This window comes from Pezoporus flaviventris, unplaced genomic scaffold (genome assembly GCF_033815535.1).
Source record: "Pezoporus flaviventris isolate CSIRO_AGI_PZ_B2104156 unplaced genomic scaffold, CSIRO_AGI_Pfla_v1 ptg000116l, whole genome shotgun sequence".
Taxonomy (NCBI): Eukaryota; Metazoa; Chordata; class Aves; order Psittaciformes; family Psittacidae; genus Pezoporus; species Pezoporus flaviventris.
Genome location: NW_026892664.1, coordinates 2,664,129 through 2,682,320, shown reverse-complemented (window position 1 = coordinate 2,682,320; position 18,192 = coordinate 2,664,129). Strand labels below are relative to the sequence as shown.

The window sequence follows — 18,192 nt, the reverse complement described above, 5'->3', positions numbered from 1 at the left end:
GCCTCGTTATGTGCCAGTCAGGTCCCTTCTAGAATGGATAGAAATAAGAGGATGTTTTATTACATCCTAGGACAGCTGGTGAGGATGGATGTTGTCCAGAGCAGGTCTGAACATCAGAAGAACTTGTACTGTGCACCCTCTCTCCATGGTATATGCATCTCAGAATAGCTTTCTCTGGATTAATCTAATTCCAGTCAGGATGTGAAGGCCTCCTGGAGGTCAAACTGGATCAGCTGCCCCCCTCAAACCTATTTTCAGTTAGTTTTAATCCACAAGACAGCACATAGAGGAAATGGCCTCAAGCTGCACCAGGGCAGGTTAGATGCAGCTGGGGAACAATTCCTGCCCCAAAGGGTGCTCAGGCATTGGAACAGGCTGCCCAGGGCAGGGCTGCAGGCACCTGCCCTGCAAGTGTTCACACACTGTGGAGACAAGGCCTCAGTGCCATGGGTTATTGGTGGCCTTGGCTGTGCTGGGGAATGGTTGGACTGGATGCGCCTGAAGGGCTTTTCCAACCTGGTTGATCCAATGAGTCTAAAAGGAGCCCAGTTCATGCAGCCTGACCCTAACCTCTGATGGGGATGGAAGCACAGCGAGAGGAGAGAGCTCTTTGTGTGTTTGTGTCTTCAAACTTGAACTCTTGAAACTGCTCTCTTATCAACAAATACTAAAGATACAGAAACACACCTTCACTAAGCATAGATGGAGACACAAAGTTCTGATTTAATTACTCAACTTTTACTTATATGAATTTGAAGAAGATGCAATTCCTTCAGATCTCCTAATCCCTCCTCCTGACAGTCTTAAAATATTTTAGTTTTCCTTTCAGTTGCACTAAAACCTCATAGAGGGGGAAAAAATGTAAGATAATTGAAGGACTAAGAAACCGCTTTCTTTGCATGTTTTCCTATGAGTGGTGGCGAAAACTATCATTTTAGTTGCAGGGAAGGAGACGGATGCAGTGAAATGCCCCAGGTCTGGTTCAGTTGCCCTCATATAGAAATGTGGTGCCATTTGCTCTGTCCTGAAGGGCCCAGGTCACTGACTTGCACTTGACATGTACAACATGCAACCTTTGAAGGGTTGGGTCGTTCTGGAGCAACATCTGAAAGCTCAGAGGGAGACCCAGGGTCATCTCCGGGGTGTTAATAGTCAATGTTCAGGCAACTGAACTCAAACCCAGATGCCTGTGTGCTTCTTGACATTGGTTTATCCAGTCTGATCTGCTCTACCCATGCTCATGTATATGTTTCATTGGGATAATAGTCTAGGACTATGGAATTACGTCTGTGTGGTTCAATACAGCATCATGAAGATATAACTGGGACAGCCCAGGAACAGGCACACGTTACTTCATGACTTCTGGTTGCCCAAGTACGTGGTAAATGCTCCACCCCTGGTAGTGTACATGGCCAGGTTGGACACAGGGACTTGGAGCAAGCTGCTCTAGTGGAAGGTGTCCCTGCCCGTGGCAGGGGGGTGGAACTGGATGATCTTAAGGTACTTTCGAACCCAAAGCACTCTATCGTTCTCTGACACATGGAGCTTTAGCTGAGCTACTGATTTGAGCATAAGTAATGAATGTTTAATTCAGATAAAGCCCAGTGTGAAGGTGATGTTCAACTGACTCAGCTACTGCTATAATCTCATTTTATAGCAAATATCAGTTGTATATGGGGAGAGGTGGGAAGCAGAGGAAGTCTGTCAGCACAGTGACACCTCATGTCCATCGTGAAGCACTTCAGGATCAGGAGAGCTTATGCTCCTTCATGGACTGTGAAAAGTGACAAAGGAAGGCACAGGCAAGACAAGGTCTGTGCGCTTCTTGCTGTGTGCATCATTAGGGACATAACCCCTGGGTTTCTCCTGTTAGGAAGCTGTCTCTTCATCAGTGTCTTCAGTGCCTCCTTCACCTCCTGGCTCCTCAGGCTGTAGATTAAGGGGTTCAGCATGGGAGTCACCACCGTGTAAAGCACAGAGACCACCTTGTCCCTCTCCAGCACATAGGAGGGGCTGGGCCGAGTGTAAATGAAGAGGATGGAGCCATAGTAAAGGGTGATGGTGGTGAGGTGGGTGGCAGAGGTGGAGAAAGCTTTGCCCTGCCCCTCGCTTGAGCACATCCTCAGGATAACAGCCAGGATGGAGATGTAGGACCTGAGGATGAGTGCAGAAGGGAGGATGGTGTTGAAGGTCATGATGAAGTAGAGGAGGGACTGGGAACTCTATCACATCACAGGAGAGCTTCACCAGTGGAGCAGGTCGCAGAAGTCATTGACGTTGGAGTCACAAAAGATGGGGGTGAACATGTAGCTGGCAATGAGGGTAGAGTTGGCAAAGCCACTGAGGTAGGAGGTGGCCACCAGTCCTATGCAGAGCTTCTTGGTCATGGCTGCAGCATGGAGCAGTGGGTTGGAGATGGCCACGTACCTGTCATAGGCCATCACTGCCAGCAGGTAGCTCTCGGTGCAGGCCAAGCCACCGGAGACAAAGAACTGAGCAGCACACCCAGCAAATGAGGTGCTCTTGTCCTCAGAGATGCAGTTCAGAAGGATCTTGGGGGTGTAGACAGGGGAATACCAGAGGTCCAGGAAGAACAAATTGCCAGTGAAAAAGTACATTGGGGTATGAAGGCGTGAGCTACGGCATATCACCGCTATGAGGGTGATGTTGCTCATGAGGGTGGTGATGTAGGCTAAGGTGAACACCATGAACAAGAGAAGCCGCAGCTTTGGGTCAGTGGTGAGCCCCAGGAGGATGAAGCTGGTGACTGAACTGTGGTTCCTCTCTTCCATGGTGAAGCAACTGGAGACATGGATCCCAGTGGCTATTTCATAGCTGCAGTGTGGGGTCTTGATCATGGGTTAAGAGAAGGGCTTCCATGGTGCTGGCATTGCTCTCTGTATCATAGCACAGCTGTACACACGAAAGAGAAAAACAGAGTAAATTTTACATTGAGAGTGATAGGGGGCCTGAATTAATAACCCAACGTTAAACCTATGTTATTCTTCTGATAATCTTCAATCTCTTCAGTTAACAATAAGTGTTTGTCTAAAAGTGCAGCTGGTGTTTAATGTAAACTTGTGTAAGAAAGGAAAGAACATCAGGTAAGGGGAACTGGTGGTCAAAGTTTCTGCTTGCAACACCATACATGTGGTGAAGATCTGGCTGAGACTGGAACTACAGTTTGAACCTAAGCCAAGGGACTAGTAAACATGTGTACAAAATGAAGGTGAAAAGCTCAAGAGTGAGGAAGACTCGTTTACTTTATCTCGAGACCCCTCCCCACCACCACCAGGAGGCGCTGCGCAGGGGTGAAGGAAGCTTTAGCTCATTATAATATGAAGCAGGAAAAGGATATGAATATGTATAGGCGTATCATGTAACCTACTGCATATGTAACACTATAGAGAATAAATGTAGAGGGAAAATGATGCTGGGGTGCGCATGCCTTTGGAGGAACTATCCCCCATGCGCCTCAGCTGAATAAAGCATACCTACTTCACAACTTTAACGAGTTGTGGAGTCAATCCGTGCATCAAGAGAATCTGCACTGCTATGGTTTGGTCGTGCTATTTTATCGGAGAATGATGGAATGGTTTGGAAAGGACCCTAAAGCTCATCCAGTTCCAACCCCCTGTCCAAGGCAGGGCACCTTCTATTAGAGCATGTTGCTCCAAACCCCATCCAAGCTGGCCTTGAAGGCATTCTTGCATTCCCTGACTTCTATGAATATGAGATCTCAATCTGGCTGTCACATTAAAATGCTCATACATTAAGACTCTTTAAATTGAATTTCACATGGAGAAACTGGAGATAGAGGCTGATTACAAAAGCTCATCCAGTTCCTACCCCCTGCCCAAGAGAGGGACACCTACTAGAGCAGATTGCTCCAAGTCCCATCCAAGTCAGCCTTGAACACTTCCTTGCATTCCCTGGCTTCTATAAATATGAAATGTCAGTCTCTTTGTCACACTTAATTGTTTGTACAGTAAGACTCTTTAATTTGTCTTTCATGTGGTGGAACTGGAGGTAGAGGCTGAAGACAAACGCATGTAGGGTCACTATCTGCTACAGCCCAACACAGTTTGATTAGATTCATTGTCATCAGTCCTACCACTAAAAGCATTGTCTCATTGAGTTTTCTCTTTTGCATGAGCAAACACTGAAGGGTTGGAGGTGCACCTAAAAGCCTTAATTACAAGTGTATGTATGTTTGGACCTCTGGTTTTAGGCACATTATTGAAAGCAGCAGTTATTCAGTGCTAGTGTGTGTTTGCACAGCTGAGTACAGGCACAGAAGCTGGAATTCATCTCACCCAACGTTGCCAGCCTAAAAATGAATGACTTCAGCTCTTCCGTAGCCAATGGAAGTGATAGACTCTTTCACAGGAAGACCAGAAAATGAGCTGCGGCTTGCTGCTTCTTTGTAACTTCATCTATGCTCCAGGCTTGAAGGATCCTCTCTCAATTGCCTCTTGTGCTGGCTGCTCCTCAATGGGCTTGATGATTTTCTTATCTGGCCTCATATGTTGATTCTAATGTTTGTCATCAGGTACCACAAGGGGTGGGCAGAGAGATGAGGAGACAAAGAAAAGAAAGATGACTCCCCTTGAAGATTATTTTCTTGTCTACTGTGATGCTGTATCCCTTGTTGACCCTTTTTATCTGAGAATACTCACTCATGGTCTTGTCCAGCAAGATCCCGTGTGTCTCATGGAGCCTTTGGCTAGAAGATATCACCACCATGAGGGTCCACCGTGGAATCACAAGTTTAGAGACCACAAGAACAAAAGCACGCTGAAGATCTCTGTTTGACAGCCCCACACCAGCTCATCTCCCAGGGCAAAGCAAGCAGGTACGGCCTCTCCTGTCCCAGCATTGCCTGTGGCGTGTGGTTGGGCATATTTCTCCATTGCTTCATTCTGTATTTCCTTTTGTACCAGGTCCCTGAAGCAGATACTCAGTGTGGCCTTTGCCCCCAGTGAAGTGTTGCGGCACAGTTGTGCATCCCTCAGAGATGCCTTCAGTTACTCCCTGCACCAAGAAAGACAATTTCAGAGCTTTCATAGCTCTCCATGTTACGGGCTCACTGTTTCCATCTTGGTAGCTCCAGAGCAAAAGCGCAATCTCAAAAACATCCATGTTCTTTACATTGAGCTGATTATAACTTTTTATCAGTCTGAATGTGGGAGGAAACAAGAACTCTTCCTGGGGGCTTCCCCAGAGCATCCTTCAGCTCTGTGCTCCTGCAGATGTGGATCTGGGCTCTCAGCATGGGGATTATCAAGGTGAAGTCAACAGGCACCAGGCTGGACAGAGTCTTGGGCGACTTGGTGTAGTGTGAGGCATCCCTGCCCATGGCAGGGGGTTGGGCTTTCAGGTCTTTTTCCAACCCAAACCATTCCATGATTCTATGGCACCCCTTTCTCCTGGTTCAGGGAATAACTTGAGCTCTGCAGTCAACAGTGAGAAGTGGGAATTTCTGGGTAGTACTCAGTTCAGCTATTCAGGGTGGTTGTTTTGGAGTAAGGTGAATTGCTTCTTAGAGGACCTGGCAACAACAGGGTGAGAACGGTCAGATGAAGGACCAAGCCTGTAGATGACAACATTCAGCTAAATCATGCTCAGATTTAGCTGGTACGCTCAGTATAAGCACTGAGTTAGTTATAAATGATCTGTCAAAGAAAAACCCAAGCAGAGCAACCCCAAATGTTTTTTCCAATTGAATTTTGACATTTCTTCCTGGAGTCCTGCAGGCTGAGAGGCACCAGGAGAAATACCATCCTAATGCATTGGACTGGCCTGTGCATTACATGCTAAAGCCACTGAATGATTCATTTAATCCCCTTTTAGACAACTGCCCATCAAATCAGTGTTGAAACAATATAGGTAAGAGTGGAATGAAATGAAGCTTCAAGTGCAGCTGATGAGCATTTTCTTATGCATTTGCATTTGTCTGGATGTCTTCTCTCATTCTCATGACAAATGTTTGGGAGTTATGGACCCAAAATGGATCTATTTAGGGAAAGAAGCCACACAGACTCAATAGACTTATTTTTGGGGGTAGGTTTTTCTTTGCGCATCCCTTTACAGTAAGCTTCACTGGAGGATTTTGGCATCATGGCAAACTTGAGCACAGATTGTCTTTTTACATAGCTCCTGAGTGACTAAGATTTAATGAATGGAATAAGGAGAATGATTAAAACCAACAACCCAGACACAATCAGGCAGACATCATGATGCCTCAAGCTGATGATGCTTTTCCTACCTTAGATACCTGCCAGAAAATGTTGCTCTTGTCCTTTTAGTCTTAAGTTGTGCTGCAAAGCTGGGCACATCATTGTGTGTAAGTGAGCTGTGAATATGGGATGAGGTTGACCCCTCTGTGTTGAGACGCTGTGAGGGCAGTGTTCAAGGCCAGGTTGGACACAGGGGCTTGGAGCAAGCTGCTCTAGTGGAAGGTGTCCCTGCCTGTGGCAGGGATTGGAGCTGGATGAGCTTTAAACTCCCTTCCAAGACAAACCAGGCCGGGGTTCTATGAAACAAACTAATAAGCGGGACATCTCCAGCTCCATAAACTAAAATCTCTTGAAGAAAGTAGACAGGGCGGTGTTTCATGAATCCATGCACCAAGACCACAGTGTGGTGGGTAATATGTGTCACAACACTTCAACCTACTGGACAGATATCAGTGAGATGAATTTTGTTTAGGTACTACTGCAGTTCTGGTATTGATTTGAGTTCAGGTGGTTGCTGTTTCCTTGCTCTTCTCATCAATGCTCATAGCAAAATGGAAGAAAAACTCCAGTGAAATGATAAAAACCTGGTGTGGGGACAATGACTCTCTTAGTCAAGTCAGCAAAGGCAAAAAACAACATTTGGAGTGGGTTTTACAGGAAGATGTTAACAAGGGGCAATGGTGAGAGTAGGAATGGTTCCAGGAACTGTTCTTTGCATTGCCGAAATCCTGTTTATGTAGCATTAGGAAAGCCAGTTGAGAAAGTTATGAGAATAATCGGGGTGAACCATGTAGACATACTCTTGTCATTCACTCCCTCTCCTCAACGTGGGAGTAGGGGGAAGGCATCTCCAGTGTACCTGGAGATGAAGAGATTGATGCTCTGGGTGGATTTTGCTTGTTGTCAAGCTTCTATTCCCCATAGAGTGGAATGCCTCTGAGGTCTCAGAAATGAGTATAAATATATCTTGAACACTAGAAATTACAGAGGGCTGTTGTCTGCCCTTGCAAGATGCAGCAGCAAATCACCCTCAGCGCACCTTCTAAGGAAAGACTGCTCTCAACATCTGCTTGAAGATGAATGTGGCTTCAGCCATCATCTGGAGGAACACCCAAATTCATCCCAGGCGCTGAAGGAGCTCCATGGACCCTCCAAGTTTCTCCATCATCATTGTGCCACCTTAAATTTAATTTCTTATGGACCGTGTCTGCTGAAAACTGTGTGTTCATCTCAGCTTTAAAATGCCCACACTTCTGCTCTGCTTTGCTTTGCAAAGGGAAAGTAAAGTCAACCGGAAAAGGATTTCTTCAAGTGGAATTGTCCCATGTTGGTTTTAGAAAACAGCAATTATTTTCCAAATGTACCTGTCATTTCCTAAGGAAACCCCAAAATGCAGTCAATGTCTGTGCTGGTTTGGCCTGGGATAGAGCACATTGTCTTCATAGTAACAACTATGGTGCTACGGTTTGGATTGGTTCTGAAATGGTGTTAATAAGTCCAGGGTGTTTTAGTTATTGCTGAGCTGTGTGGGGCTTAGTTGCCATCTGTGGTTAAACCTCGACCATAGAGTAGTTAGGATCGGAAAGGACCTTAAGATCATCCAGTTCCAACCCAGCTTCCAAGAATTGCCCAGTTATTGACCTTCCTCCTGTATTAAATGTCCCAAGGAAGGCAGAAAGAGGAGAGATGAAATGCTGAGCTAAACCCAGGTTGGTGCTCTCACTGTTGAGCTTGAGGGTTTGGTTTTAAGACCCTCTTGTAGCCACTAGATGGAGGCTTGGCTCGTCCAAGAGCTCAAATCTCTTCCAAGAGCTATCCAGAGTCCAACTGACCCTCTAGCAGGATGGGTTCTGCTTCCCTTTGTTGACACCGAGGAAGCTGAGGGTCCTCTTGAGCTGCCCGCATCATTGTCTGTTTTGCCTATCTCCTGCAGGTTGATGCATTACAGAGGATGACACCCGTCAATCACACTGATGTGCATGAGTTCATTCTTTTGGGGCTGACCACCCACCCAGACCTCCAGGTCCCCCTTTTCATGGCTTTCCTGGCCATGTCCATGGTGACCCTTTTGGGGAACTTTGGGATCATTGTATTGTTCAGGACTGATCTTCACCTTCACACCCCCATGTACTATTTCCTCAGCCATTTGGCTTTTGTCAGCATCTGCTACTCCTCCGTCATCATCCCCAAAATGCTGGTGCAGACTTTGACACTGGAGAAAACCATCAGCTTCTTGGGATGTGCAGCCCAGCTCTGCATCTTTCATAGAATCATAGAATCGTTAGGGTTGAAAAGGACCTTAAGATCATCTAGTTCCAACCCCCCTGCCGTGGGCAGGGACACCTTAGGCTAAATCATATCACCCAAGGCCTCGTCCAACCTGGCCTTTGTCATATTTGGGGTCATTGAGTGCCTCCTGCTGGCTGTGATGGCCTATGGCAGGTATGTGGCAATCTACAAACCCATCATGTACCCCACCATCATGTGTGGATGGATGTGCTGGTGGCTTGTGGCTGGTTCCTATGCTGTTGGTGTCTTCCATGCGGTGACCCACACCACTTTCATCTTTACCTTCTTCTTCTGCCACTCCAATGTTATCAAACACTACTTCTGTGACATTGCCTCACTCTTAGCTCTCTCCTGCTCCAACACCCACTCCTACGAGGGGGTCATCCTTGCTCTCGTCAGCATGAACTGTCTCAGCACCATGACCATCATCTTTATCTCCTATGCTTACATCCTCCCCTCTGTCTTGAGGATCCGCTCAAAGGACGGCAGGTAAAAAGCCTTCTCCACTTGCACATCCCACCTGATGGTCGTCACCACGTTCTATGGGGCAATCTTGCTCATATACCTGTGCCCCAGCTCCACCTTTGCCTTGGATGAGAACAAAACGGACACGGTGTTCTACACCATCATGACCCCCACGTTGAACCCCTTGATCTACAGCCTAAGGAACAGGGAGGTGAAGGCTGCCCTCCTGAGAGCAGTTGGGAGAAGGCAGTTGTCGTGGTTTAAACCCAGTCAGGTAACTTGTTCACTCACTCCCAGTGAGTGGTGCCGAGCTGACAACAATCAAGGTCCGTGTCCGTCTCCCCCCCCCCCCCCGCACCGGGGCTCTCCCCTTCCCCGCTCCCGGAGGAATGGGGAGGAGGATCGAGAGAGTGCAACTCTTACTGGTTGAGACAAGAACAGTCCAGCAACAAATCACCACTGCTACTATCAGCTAAAACAATGATAAGGGAAAATAACAAGAGAAGAGAATACGATACCACCGGCCAAGAAAGCGAGTTCCACCCGGAAGCCCCTGTCCTTCCGGGTAACTCCCAGTTACCCCCCACCCCGGGCATGACGTGCTGTGGTATGGAATACCTCCCCGGCTAGCCCGGGTCAGGCGCCCCGTCTCTGCTTCCTCACAGCCTCCCCTCCTCCCTGGCAGAGCATGAGCCTCACAGAGTCCTTGGTCAGGGTAAACATCACTTAGCAACAACCGAAAACATCGGCTTCACCAACACTGTTCTCAAACTAGAAGTCAAAACACAGCACTGCACCAGTTAACACAAAGGAAAAAACATGACTGCTACTGCTGAACCCAGGACATTATCCACCCCTTATTCCATACCATTCACGTCGTGCTCAGATCCCACATTTTCAATACACCATCGCTCTCCCACATATATACATCCATATACATACAGACCAAGAGGAAAAAATCATTTTCTTAGTGCATGGACCAATCCCTATAATGCTGCAGAGTCCATTCGGTCCATGATGTTCCAAGTTCATTCTCTGTTGGGATGATGGCTGGAGGGAAGTCAGGGCCAGTTGCTGGTGACCTGGAGACATCTAGTTGATGGGCTATAAAAGCATTACACAGCAAGCAACGGCATACAATTGAGTTCACTGGCTGTTTTCCCCTAAAATCAAATCCCCTTGAGGTATACATCGGACTTCCCCATCTTCCCGCATTACCCACCAAGTATATCCAGGTCCCTGAGCAAAAGCAATCCCACGAGTGGGTTTGCCTTTACCTGAAGCAGAAATAACCCAGACTGTCTTCCCCAGCAAGTTCTTCATATGCACCACGGGAACTTTGTCCCCCTCTACAATATGTAAAAGTTCTGACTGGGCTTGGCCAGCCCTGTTGGCAGAACCTCTGGTGTTGACCAACCAGGTGGCCTTTGGTAAATGTGTATCCCAATGCTTGAAAGTTCCCCCACCCATCGCTCTCAGTGTAGTTTTTAACAGCCCATTGTACCGTTCGATTTTCCCAGAGGCTGGTGCATGGTAGGGGATGTGATATACCCACTCAATGCCATGCTCTTTGGCCCAAATATCTATAAGGTTATTCCGGAAATGAGTCCCATTGTCTTGACTCAATTCTCTCTGGGGTGCCGTGTCGCCACAAAATCTGTTTCTCAAGGCCCAGGATAGTGTTCCGGGCAGTGGCATGGGGCACAGCGTATGTTTCCAGCCACCCGGTGGTTGCTTCCACCATGGTAAGCACATGGCGCTTGCCTTGGCGGGTTGGTGGCAGTGTGATATAGTCAATCTGCCAGGCCTCCCCATATTTATACTTCAACCATCGTCCTCCATACCAAAGAGGCTTTAACCGCTTGGCTTGTTTAATTGCAGCACATGTTTCACACTCATGAATAACCTGGGCAATAGTGTCCGTTGTTAAGTCCACCCCTCGGTCACGGGCCCATCTGTATGTTGCATCTCTGCCCTGATGGCCTGAAGTGTCATGGGCCCACCGGGCCAAAAATAATTCACCTTTATGTTGCCAATCTAAGTCCATCTGAGTCACTTCAATCTTAGCCGCTTTATCCACTTGTTGGTTGTTCTGGTGTTCCTCAGTGGCCTGACTCTTGGGTACATGGGCATCTACATGACGTACCTTCACCACCAGGTTCTGCACCCGGGCAGCAATATCTTTCCACAGTGCAGCAGCCCAGATGGGTTTACCTCTGCGTTGCCAGTTGCTCTGCTTCCATTGCTTCAACCACCCCCACAGGGCATTTGCCACCATCCATGAGTCAGTATAGAGATAAAGTACTGGCCACTTTTCTCGTTCAGCAATGTCCAGGGCCAGCTGGATGGCTTTCACCTCGGCAAATTGACTCGATTCACCCTCTCCTTCAGCAGTTTCTGCAACTTGTCGTCCAGGACTCCATACAGCTGCCTTCCATCTCCGATGCTTTCCCACAATACGGCAAGAGCCATCAGTAAACAAGGCATACTGCTTTTCACTTTCTGACAGTTTATTATATGGTGGGGCCTCTTCAGCACGCACCACCTCCTCCTCTGGTGACATTCCGAAATCTTTGCCCTCTGGCCAGTCCATGATGACTTCTAGAATGCCTGGACGACTGGGATTTCCTATTCGAGTTCGTTGTGTAATTAGTGCAGCCCATTTACTCCATGTAGCATCAGTTGCATGATGTGTAGAGGAGACCCTGCCTTTGAACATCCAGCCCAGCACGGGCAGCCGGGGTGCCAGGAGGAGCTGTGCTTCAGTGCCAATCACTTCCGAAGCAGCTCGAACCCCTTCATACGCTGCCAGTATCTCTTTCTCAGTTGGGGTATAGCTGGCCTCAGATCCTTTGTATCCCCGACTCCAAAAGCCGAGGGGTCGACCTCTAGTCTCCCCTGGAGCTTTCTGCCAGAGGCTCCAGGTAGGACCGTTCTCCCCAGCTGCAGTGTACAGCACATTTTTTACATCTGGCCCGGTCCAGACTGGTCCAAGGGCTACTGCATGAACTATCTCGCGTTTAATTTGCTCAAAGGCTTGTTGCTGCTCAGGGCCCCATTTAAAATCATTCTTCTTCCGGGTCACATGATAGAGAGGGCTTACAATCGAACTCTAATTTGGGATGTGCATTCTCCAGAACCCCACTGCACCCAAGAAAGCTTGCGTTTCTTTCTTATTAGTTGGTGGAGACATTGCTGTTATCTTGTTGATCACATCTGTGGGGATCTGTCTACGTCCATCTTGCCATTTTATTCCCCAAAATTGAATCTCCTGTGCAGGTCCCTTGACCTTACTCCGTTTGATGGCAAAACCGGCTTTCAGCAGGATTTGGATTATTTTCCTCCCTTTCTCAAAGACTTCTTCCGCTGTATCGCCCCACACAATAATGTCATCAATGTATTGCAGGTGTTCTGGAGCTTGCCCCTGTTCCAGTGCAGTCTGGATCAGTCCGTGGCAAATGGTAGGGCTGTGTTTCCACCCCTGGGGCAGTCGGTTCCAAGTGAACTGGACACCCCTCCAAGTAAAAGCAAACTGTGGCCTGCACTCTGCTGCCAAAGGAATTGAGAAAAATGCATTGGCAATATCAATCGTGGCATACCACTTGGCTGCCTTTGACTCTAGTTCATACTGAAGTTCTAGCATGTCCGGTACGGCAGCACTCAATGGTGGTGTGACTTCATTCAGGCCACGATAGTCTACTGTTAGTCTCCATTCTCCATTAGACTTTCGCACTGGCCATATGGGGCTATTGAAGGGTGAGCGGGTCCTGCTGATCACCCCCTGACTCTCCAGTCTAAGGATCAGCTGATGGATGGGAATCAGGGAGTCTCGGTTGGTGCGATATTGCCGCCGGTGCACTGTTGTGGTCGCAATTGGCACTTGTTGTTCTTCAACTTTCAGCAACCCCACAGCAGAGGGATCTTCTGAGAGACCAGGCAAGGTGGACAGCTGCTCAATTTCCTCAGTCTCCAAAGCAGCAATACCAAAAGCCCACCGGTACCCTTTTGGGTCTTTGAAGTACCCTCTCTTGAGGTAGTCTATGCCGAGGATGCATGGAGCCTCTGGACCAGTCACAATAGGGTGCTTTTGCCACTCCCTCCCAGTCAGGCTGATTTCAGCCTCCAGCACAGTCAACTCTTGGGATCCTCCTGTTACTCCAGAAATATAGATGGGTTCCACCCCTTGACAGCTTGATGGCATCAGGGTACACTGTGCACCGGTATCTACTAGAGCCTTATACTTGTGTGGGACTGATGTGCCAGGCCATCTGATCCACACAGTCCAATAAATCCGATTGTCCCCTACCTCCACCTGGCTGGAGGCAGGGCCCCTCTAATGGTCGTCACAGCGTTGGACACTTAAGTCGTGGTGAGTGGGATTATTCTTCGTTATCACAGGAGCTGGAGTAAAATCAGCTCTTCCACTCCATCTGGGAAACTGCTCACCAGAGACTGAAGCCGTAGCTCTCATGGGACGATCAGTCTTGGCCCTTGCTCCCCTCTTCAGTTCACTCACCCGTTCCTCCAAAGCTGAAGTAGGTTTTCCATCCCACTTTGTCATGTCTTCTTCGTGATCCAGCAGGTAAAACCATAGGGTACCCCGTGGCGTATACCTTCTGTATCTCCTCTCTCGAACAATAGGACGTCTTTTGTTAATAGCTGAGACGTGTGTTGCTACACGTGAGGAGATGGATAAATCAGATACATCATCCCTCAATTTGTCGAGGTCCTGGGACAGTTTTTTCACAGCTGAGATGATGGAAGGAGTGAGATTGTCTTCGAACTCTTGGAGTTTATGAACCATTTCATCCACTGTTAGTGGTACTATGTCATTCCAGGTTACTGTTGCCAATGAATGGGCATATGATGACGGTGCATTCTGTGTAAGTTTTCGCCACATGGGTCGTGTACATTCAACTTCATCTGGATCTATAGGTGTATCCCCGTTATTCGGCTTGATGTGATAGATCATCTCTACGATGGCTGATTCCCTCAGAGACTGGATGCCTTTGTCTATAGTAGTCCACTTGGCTGAACGACTCGTAACATCGTCCTTGTACGGAAACCTTTCTTTCACAGCTGCCAAGAGCCTCCTCCAAAGGCTGAGGGACGTTTTCTCTCTTGCCATTGCTTTGTCAATTCCCCCTTCTCTAGCAAGTGATCCCAGCTGCTTGGCTTCTGTACCTTCTAGTTCGTGACCATCGGCCCCGTTGTCCCAGCATCGGAGTAACCAGGTGATGATGTGCTCCCCTGGTTGACTGGTAAAATCTTTTCGCATATTCCGCAGCTCGGTTGAGGTCTGAGGTCGAGAAGTTACCTCTTCTTCTTCTTCTTCGTCATGTGATGATGACTCCTGATCAGATTCTGGACCGGGTGGTGAATTCATTGGTTCTCCATCTCGCTTCACCCTTTTTGCCTCCTTTTTGCTTGTTCTCTTGCGTACAGGGGCAACTGATATTGGTACGAATTGGTCCTCTGGTTTGGCTGCAGTGATTATCACTGTGGTTTGAGTAGCGACTGTACTTGTTGCTGGGGGTGGTGTAGCTACCGTGCTTGGAGCTGGGGTAACCGCGCTGTCTGTTGCAGTTGAAGTTTGAGCTGCTGCTGTACTTGTCGCTGGGGTAGCTGCGCAGTTCATTGCAGCCAAAGTTTGAGTAGCGACTGTCGCTTTGCCCTCAGATCCGCCAACATTCTTTTCCTTTTGAAGGTGCTGGATAGTGTTGAACAAGGCCCTGTAAGCATAGGCCAAGCCCCAGCACGTTGCCGTGATTTGTCCATCTCTGGTATGGCCAGAATGACCACACACCTCATTTAAGTGTTTTACTAATTCTTCTGGATTTTGCAGTTGTTCGGTAGTGAAATTCCAAAATACTGGAGGGGCCCACTGACCTAGATACTTGCCCATACTGTCCCACACACCCTGCCGCTCATGGCTGTCCAGCCTCTGGGAAAATCTCTCGGTCCTCCTACATCGTCGTTTGACCCCAGACAAGACCCAAACCTGAATCTGCTTAACTCTTGAAATCAGTAGTGGGCAAAACACACTCTGTATGCGTGTTAGCATGGTGATTCCCATCACCATCAGCAAACAAGTCTCAACAGCATTAAAAGGCCATTCAAAAAATTCAAAACTCTCAAATGTAAATGGTCTGGGGGGACGACTAGGAGGGTAAAAGGATGTCTCCTTCACAGGTTGAGCACCTGAGGAGGAGAAAAAAGATGTGTAATTGCTAAGCACCTCCATCATATACCTCCCAAAGTATAAAGGTGGTGACCACACTGGGAACATAAGCCAGATCAGTTTCATGATCAATGATTCTATTGTATTACAAGTCATTACCATAAAGTACAATGGGATAAAAACCTTAGCCCAAGCCCCACACTTGAAAAACACTAATACAGCCAATACCGGATGGACGTAAGATATGATATACTGAAACTGTGAGATCAAGAGGAAAAACCTTGAGAGCCAATAAATCAGCATTGTGACGAGTGACTATCAATCCAGTCAGATCTGTTCTTATCTCAACCCCTTGTGCCCCACGTTGGGCGCCAAAAGAACTGTCGTGGTTTAAACCCAGTCAGGTAACTTGTTCACTCACTCCCAGTGAGTGGTGCCGAGCTGACAACAATCAAGGTCCGTGTCCGTCTCCCCCCCCCCCCCGCACCGGGGCTCTCCCCTTCCCCGCTCCCGGAGGAACGGGGAGGAGGATCGAGAGAGTGCAACTCTTACGGGTTGAGACAAGAACAGTCCAGCAACAAATCACCACTGCTACTATCAGCTAAAACAATGATAAGGGAAAATAACAAGGGAAGAGAATACGATACCACCGGCCAAGAAAGCGAGTTCCACCCGGAAGCCCCTGTCCTTCCGGGTAACTCCCAGTTACCCTCCACCCCAGGCATGACGTGCTGTGGTATGGAATACCTCCCCGGCTAGCCCGGGTCAGGCGCCCCGTCTCTGCTTCCTCACAGCCTCCCCTCCTCCCTGGCAGAGCATGAGCCTCACAGAGTCCTTGGTCAGGGTAAACATCACTTAGCAACAACCGAAAACATCGGCTTCACCAACACTGTTCTCAAACTAGAAGTCAAAACACAGCACTGCACCAGTTAACAAAAAAGAAAAAACATGACTGCTACTGCTGAACCCAGGACAGCAGTGAATGGAGGAAGCTGGTGACCAGGAGGGTGTTTCCTTGTTGCTGTTATTGAGCAGGACTCATTGCAGCACTGAGGTCTCTGTGAAGGTGTATTGAGGTGATTACTCTGTAATTTCTCTCTCATTTATAAGGTATCTGACACTGATTTGGCATGTAACACCTGCCTAGATGAAGGTGGGTGAGATGAAGCCCAACCTCATTCATCACCAATGGTCAATGTGCACAAACAGCTCCTCCGGACACCTTGATTCATCCTGTTCATCACATTGCTCTGTTCAGTCACTACAGAGACAGCATGGACTACCCTGGGCATGGGTTTCCAGGTTGCCAAGGTTCAGAGGTGAACTCAAAAGAAGAGCCAGAAACTCTCTTCTTCTGGAGTGTCTCTGAAATCCAGTGCCTACCGGGATGGGTGAGAATGGAATAGACCCTAAGGACCACAGGACATCATAGAATCAGTTAATAACTCAATCACACAAGTCTCCACTGTACTTTCTCATGATAAGGCTTGTGGCACTCTTAAATAAAGCTTTCCCACCCAAAACTTGGTTCCTACAAGTGAAATTTCAGGTCAAGCTGAAGGTGTTTGGTCCTTTGAAATCTCACAGTGCTGGTGCTAATTTACCTGGAAGCCTTTGGGCAATTTGAGCCTTGTCTTTGCTGTTCTTTTGCAGACGGTGTGCAAATGTAAAGAACTTAATCACAAGTTGGGTCAATATCGATTGTTTCAGCAGTGATTGAATCATCAGTGTTGGATTTCCCAGCTCTTAAAGCTGAAGGGCTCTCTGTCAAAGAAGCAAACCCAGGTAAAAAATACAAGTAAACAACTTTAAAGTTGGGATAAACCATGTTCGTGCTAAAGTAACTCTTTCAGCAAGTGGGTATTTCCTCCCAACCATAAGAACCAGGCACCTTTATGTGTAATTCACTCTGTTGTAACTCCAGTCTCTAAAGCAAATCGCATGAATCAGAGCCCAGAAATGCCTGTTTGTGTCCCAGCAATGGAAATCTGTGTTCATGCTTGTATTTATATGAATATCTAGGATTATGAGATGAAACCTGGCATCCAGAGTAGTTTGGGCTGGAAGGGAGCTTAAAGCTCATCGAGCTCCAACCCCTGCCACGGGCAGGGACCCCTTCCACTGGAGCAGCTTGCTTCAAGCCCCTGTGTCCAACCTGACCTTGAGCACTGCCAGGGATGGGGCAGCCACAGCTTCTCGGGGCACCCTGTGCCAGTGCCTCAGCACCCTCAAAGGGAAGAGCTTGTGCCTAAGAGCTCATCTCAGTCTCCCCTCTGGCAGGTTCAAGCCATTCCCCTTGGCCTGTCCCTACAGCCCTTGATCCAAAGCCCCTCTCCAAGGAGAAGGATCCATGCAGGAAGACCAGCTTTATTTCAATTTGGTTTGGTTTAGTTTAGTTTTCAGTTTAGTTTTTATTTATTTTACTATTTCATATTATTTTATTTTAATTTATTATTCTAGTCTATTCTTTAATTTAGGTAAGTTAATTTATTTTAATATACATTTTTGTTTGCTTTTTATGTTTAGTTTTGAAGTTTTAATTTATTTTTATAATTTTTAATTCTTATTAATCTTATTTTTTTAGTTCATTTTTTAATTTAACTTTATTTTTTATTTTATTTTCATATTCCTCTGTCATCCTTCTATGCACCCCCCCCATGCACACACATATATGTATGACAGAGTAATATAATAATAATTGCACTTCTCCCAAAGGAAGTTCTGCAAAACACCTCTCAGCCAAAGCACCTCGGAGGTCTCAGTGGATTAGAGATAAGGGTTATAAAGCAGTTACACCAGCAGGGGGGACAGACAGAGCATATAAGTGAACTCGTCATCTGTCATAACTTAATGTGAAGCAAGGAAGAAGAACCAAGCTGTCACTGGTAAGGACAGGGGGACATCAGGATTTGTTTTATCGCTGGAGTTAGAAGGTAGTTTATAATTTTAAGGGGCTATATAGTATCATAGAATCCCGGAATTGCTTGTGTTGGAAGGGTGCTTAAAGCTCATCCAGTT

The 18,192-nt window shown here is 47.4% G+C and overlaps 2 pseudogenes; one reads left to right on the top strand and one right to left on the bottom strand.

Moving 5' to 3' along the window:
• Positions 1-1,757: 1,757 nt before the first annotated feature.
• On the bottom strand, positions 1,758-2,792 carry LOC133282289 (olfactory receptor 9G19-like; annotated as a pseudogene).
• Positions 2,793-8,667: 5,875 nt separating this feature from the next.
• On the top strand, positions 8,668-16,890 carry LOC133282288 (olfactory receptor 5AR1-like; annotated as a pseudogene).
• Positions 16,891-18,192: the final 1,302 nt, after the last annotated feature.